Below are 6,602 nucleotides of genomic sequence, written 5' to 3' on the forward strand. Positions count from 1 at the left end.
ATCTATCTCCCTTGATATTTAGAAGAGTATTTTGCTAATTGTAATTTCTTATTTTTCTATTTTAAACTCTTATCCTTTCATCTGTCCCTAAATACACATTCTTACTCTCTAATTTTTCCACTTACATTTCCTTTCTGGAAGACCTTAATCACTTTTATGATTTCTATAATCATCTATAGGTGGAAAATTCAAATCACTATGTACCTATGACTTCTCTTTGAGTTTCAAATTTATAAATCTAAATATCTTCTTGACTCTAAAATAACTGTATGCATTTTAATCCTCATGTACACAGTTAGACACAGTACCTTTTCTCCAACATATTAGTGTGTTGCCCCACATCATATTTTACCTCATGCTGTAGAATTCCTCTCATTCAATGTAGCACTCTTTCTGGATGCCATTTCCTCATAACTGTCAATCATACTAGTCTTAGTTTCTTTCTAAAATCTGCCCTTCCTTTGTTTTCCTATAGTCAAGACCTAGTTGAATCCTTCTTTACTTTTAGCCCAGAAAAATGTAAAATCCTCTCATCTTGACCACCGCATTTATCTTAAACAACTATCAATCAAAATGCCCAAGGCTGACTGATTGATTAATACATATTTAACTACTATGTACCAGGCACTATTATCTTGAGGTTGTAATAGTAAAAAAAAAAAAAAAGAAAAAAAAATGATTACCTTATCTTCATGGAGTTTTTATTATGGGAAAATGACAAAAAAAAAAAGGCATAAATCCTAATAAAACAGGCAAATACATAATAAAATTACCAATGTTGATAAACAGTGTATGTGAAGAAAACAAACAATATGCTTAGTCTGAAAATAACCAAAGTACATGGAAATTTAGTTCAGATGTGTTCAAGCAATACCTTTCAAAGGGAGGGACATATAAACTTACATTAACACGTGAGAAATGCATGTGTGTGTGTATATGAAGTGGGAGTTGGTTGTGGTGGTACAGAGCATTCCAAGCACAGGGAACAGTATATGAAAATATGCAAGCATGTCCGTTCTCACTACTTTTACTCAGCATAGTACTAGAAGTCCTAGCCACAGCAATCAGGCAAGAAAATGGAATAAAAGGCATACAAATTGATAAGGAAGAAACAAAACTGTCACTATTTGCAGATGACATGATGCTATATATATATAAAATCCTAAGGACTCCACCAAAATCCTACTAGAACTGGAAATGAATTCAATAAGGTTGTAGGACACAAAATCAATGTTCAGAAATATGTTGCATTTCTATACACTAATAAGCAGCAAAAAGAGAAACTAAAAAAAATCCCATTTACAATTGCATCAAAAATAATAAAATACCTAGGAAAAAACTTAACCAAAGAGGTAAAAGACCTATATTTTGAAAATTATAATATAAAAAAACAATGACTGTTAGAAAGTTGCCTTCATTAGTTCAGGGATTGGAGCAGAATAACCAGGTAATTATTTCCAACTTCAGTGTTTTATTAAATGTAAATTATCCTAGCCACCAAATCTATGAAGGAAGGGAAATTTTGGTTCTCTAATAGCTAAATTCTAAGCTTTCTCAGTAAATGAATATGAAGATTGAAATTATCTTGAAATTGTTAAATCAGAGGTGGTTGATTTTATATTGATGTTACATTATATTCCAGGCTTAAAGCCAGTATATTGCCAAACTTGGCAAGCTTTCCTACTGTAGATCTTTAAGAAACAGAATTAGAATATCTAACAAAAGCAAGAATGACCACAAATGTGCAGTATTATTAGGTATTATTCCATAGAGAATAGAAATTGATTTCCTAAAGCAAAGGACAATATCTGATATCTCCTGCTGCAATACAAATCTGAGGATATGGTATAGAACACAAAACTATATCCTATAGGTTACAAGAATATGTAAAAAATATTATTTTTATATATGCTCATTTTTCAAGAGTCACAATTTAATTTCATAAACACAAGAGAAAAGGATGAGCTGCCTTTCTATGAAGCTATAAATATATGACTATTTGACAAAAAAAGATCTTGATGCATTTTGACTGAATTTTAGTCTATTTCCTAGTTTGCCTGAGTGTAATTTATTAAATGCAATACTATAAAAATAGACACTTCTACATATTGCTGACAGGACTGTAAATTGGTACAAACTTTCCAGAGAGTAATTTGACAATATGTTTCAAAAGTCTTAAGTATTTGACAACCCATGGCCACTTCTTAAGATTAATCATGAGAAATAGTCATGACTATGGGCAAGATATAGACAAGGTTATTCATTGCAGCAAAATGTAAAATTGAAAAGTAGAAACAATTTGCATATCTAACATTAAAATATTATTTGAATTATTTATATTTAAAGATTTATTCTTTCATAAAATATGATAGAATATAACCAATAAAGTTATTGTAGATTAATGTTTAATAACATACACATCTATTTACAGTAATTGTTTCAAGTTCAAATATATTACAAACATAACTTATAGTTTGATCTAATTTTGATTAAAGATAACGCAAAACAAGATTAATAATGACTAAATTTCCAGTCTTATTTTATTTTAAAATTTTTTCAGTGCTTAATGTAATTTAACTTGATAATGAGAAGATATTCCTAAAGCCAACATAGCAATTAATTTTTTATTGATCGCTAATGATTACTCACAATTATACTCAAAATTTAGTGAACACATAAGTAAATTCTAAGGACTCATTTTGTGGTTGTTGTGGTCTGTAAAATTGTGAATTTGGTTAAGAGCTGAATTAAATAAAAGGAGGGTAGACTACTTGTGTTGAGGAAAAGACCAGAAAGTCTCTAAGTTAAAATAGTAACATTGATTGTTTCTTGAACCTTTCTTACTTTCTAGCTTGCAGTGTGCCTGAAATTTTAATTTATTATTAAATACATATCAACATCTATATAGTGATACACATATCTATACATAGAGTATGTTGATTGTCTGTGCATCAAGAAGAAAATGAATGTTGACAGTTAAATTTAAAATCTCCAAGAGAGGGCAGCCCCGGTGGCTCAGCAGTTTAGCACCACCTTCGGCTTGGGGTGTGATCCTGGAGACCCGGGATGGAATCCCACATCCGGCTTCCTGTGTGGGGCCTGCTTCTCCCTCTGCCTGTGTCTCTGCCTCTCTTTTTCTGTCATGAATAAATAAATAAAATCTTTAAAAAAAATAAAAATAAAATCTCTATGAGAGAAAACAAATTATCCAACTTTGCAGAGGATACCATAAAGTTTATTCTTTTCTGGATCTTGAAAAACTATTTATTGCTCCCAAAGTAAGGAAATACTCTCAAATGTACAGAGTGCTCTTTCATTCACACCATTATTGAGTTTCCCAAAATGGATTCAAAGTAAAATAGCATTGAAAATAACTCTAAGGGGGGCACCTGGATGGCTCAGTCAGTTAAGCATCTGCCTTTGGCTCAGATCATGATCCCAGGGTCCTGGAATGGAGCCCCATATTGGGCTGCTTCTCCCTCTCCCTCTGTCCCTCCTCCTGCTCATGTTCTCTCTTTCTCTCTCTCTCTCTCTTTCTCTCTCTCTCTCTCAGATAAATGATTTTTTAAAAAGAACTCTAATGTCTAAATTCATTAAATAGCTTTATATGTAATTTTCCAATATAATTGCTTATTCAGGAAGTCAGTACTTTGTTTCCTGAATTTATGGATTGAAAAGTCAAGATACACAGTGTGACTCATGTGTGTTCACATAGGACACCATTTTGTAATCATTCAGCCAGATGGATTTTTGTATACAAAATACCTACTTTGTATTTCCTTCATAGGGGTTCAGTTGTGGGCTTTCTATTACCTCTTAATGAGGTATATTGACATCAGTGGAAGAATCAAATTATCCTCTTTGTTCCTGATTTCATAACTTTGTTATGCAGGTGAAACTATGTGTCCTTGTGAGTTAAGTGAGAATTAGCTATATGTATTTTCAGAATGAAAGAGGAGCTGGACACAATCCTGTAATTTCAGATTTGAAAGTACAAAATCATCTAAATGATAGAAAGACATTTCTTTTGCATTTTCTCATGAAGATATAATCACAAATGAAAACACTTTAATAAAGGGAAAACACACACCAAAATCAAGCATGTTAAAATACATCATTTTCATGCAACTACTTATCATCAGGTGTGTTATTAAAGTTGAATCATTGAATGTGAAAGTATTATGAAAAATACTCCGTGCAGATAGGCAGAAGTCACTTTAAAATATTTATGAATGGCTTTTCAGAAAACTTTGCTCAACATATCAAATAAGGAAACTTTATGCCAAGAAGAGTTTGTCATTTAGGAGGAAATCTTCCTATTCTTAGCTCTAAAATATATACTTAGATTGCCATCGATGAGAAATTATTTGCATACCAAATATGCTACTAAGCTCTAAAAATATGCCTATTGCCATTCTCAAAAAAATAAAGAATATTGTACTTGATTTTGCAAATATATTATATCATTTTAAATTGCTGGTTTTTGCAGTAGAAGATATAGTAGAAGAAGATGGCTTGGGAATAGCTCATTTTGTTTTTATGAAAGCTAAATTTGAGATAGAGAATTCCCCCAACCATGTAGATTCTAGATGAATATCAGCATCTAAATAGAAATCTGTTTCAAATGAATGTTAGATGGAGAATTACCTCATTTTTCTAAGAAAAAAAAGATATAAGTAAGTCCCTGTTCTTTCATCATAAATATCTCTTTTAAGATTTATTTTTCTTATAGCTTTTCCTAACATTTATTTTGAGACAGATAGTCTTTTGGTTAACATATCTCAGGCAAGACATTTTACTGCCTCCCTTTCCTTTCACTCATTCCTCATATCCACAGATTCCACAACCATCAACCCAGGTGCTCAACCCAAAACAGGAAATGATCCTTGATTTCTCTCTTTTCCACCTCCCTTCCTCAGCAGATAACCTGGCAATTCTATCTCCAAAACACATTTTTCATTTACCCACCTCCTCTGTCTGTATCATACTACCCTTGTTCATATAATTGATACCTTTGTCCCAGATTATTAGTTAGTCTCTTGATCCATTGGCCTCCTAATGGGTCTCCCTCCTTTATACACCAGTGGCTAAAGTGCTTATTTAAAATATCTATTAGATCATATCATTGGCCTAAACTAATGTTTTGATGCTGAATTAGAATCAAAACCTAACCCCCTTACTGCAATCTTCTCAGACCCTGAGAGATCTAGTTTCTTCCTACCTCTTCAATGTCACCTTGGACCACTCACTAGCATTGGTCATTTTGGTCTTCTTGGAACATATCCACTTATTCTGCTTTAGGGTCTTTGATCTTGCTGTTATCTTTGCCTTTCCTGGGTATTTTTACTGCTGCTTCCTTCTGGTCATTCAGGTCTCAGGTCCTCAGTAAGGACCTTTACTGTCCCTTTCAGTATGTTTCCAACTCCCAACCCAGTTACTCTATCATAGCATCCCATTTTATTTTATTTCAAAGTATCTTTAGCTAAAAATTTTGTGTTTTTGAATTTATTTTATTGCTTACTCATTTGGGATTCTATTTATTGTTCTAGAATTTTAGCTTTATTTTGTTTACTCTTTTATCCTGTGGAACCACACTCAGAATAAAAGCTCAATATGCTCAATAAATATATAATTAAGTGTATCTGACCCCATAGAGGCAAACATATTTTTAAATGAGATGTTTGATTTCTTCTTTTATAGACCTTAACACCTAATTGCTGAATTAACTTTAGATATTAAAGTCTTCTTACAATGTTTATTTTTATACATTTTGGAATTTTATCCTTTCAAACTTTTTTCTCACCTGAAATCTTCAGTAGCTACAGCAACATATGTTTTTAAAAAAATGCCTTTTTTTTACTTTATTTTTCTTTACTAATATTTTCTTGTTGACTATTGCTGAATCATTTAAACTACTCTTGCCACCTATCCACATGTAGATCTACCCCTGTACATTGTATTGCATGTACATGTTGGCCTTTGTTGCTCAATGATTATTCCTGTCCTAACATTAATATTATATTCCATAGACCTAACCTCCATTATATGATAGGAAATCTTCTTAAGAAAAATACTTCTATTTTATTCTGCTTCCCCCATATCTAGTACGCAGTTAATCTGAGAATTGTGACAAGAAAGGATACTATGAGGGCACCTGAGTGGTTCAGTTGGTTGAGTGGCTAGCTTTTGACTTCAGCTCAGGTCATGATCTCAGGTTTCTGGGATTGACCCCCATGTGGGGCTCTGCACTCAGCAGAGAGTCTGGTTGAGCATCCTGTCTCTCCCTCTGCCCATCCTCCCACTCTCTCTCTCTAAAACAAATAAATCTTTTAAAAAATAAGAAGGGATACTATAAAGTATATGTCAATAAGTCTCAATTTGTGTCACAAGATTACACTGCCTATACAATGCTTCATTGCCTTCCTGGAAGATGTTCCTGGCATTGAGCCTAAGCAGACTTGAGCGGGGCTTAACCTGTTGAACTTCTCATTCTATAAGTCTAAAAATCTCATGATCATGCCAATGTTCTAGGTATATAAAATATTAGCTATGTTATGTGACACAAATCAAATGAACTTCAAAAGTTGTAAAATACTAACAAA

The sequence above is a fragment of the Canis lupus genome, chromosome 21, assembly GCF_003254725.2.
Source record: "Canis lupus dingo isolate Sandy chromosome 21, ASM325472v2, whole genome shotgun sequence".
NCBI lineage: Eukaryota > Metazoa > Chordata > Mammalia > Carnivora > Canidae > Canis > Canis lupus.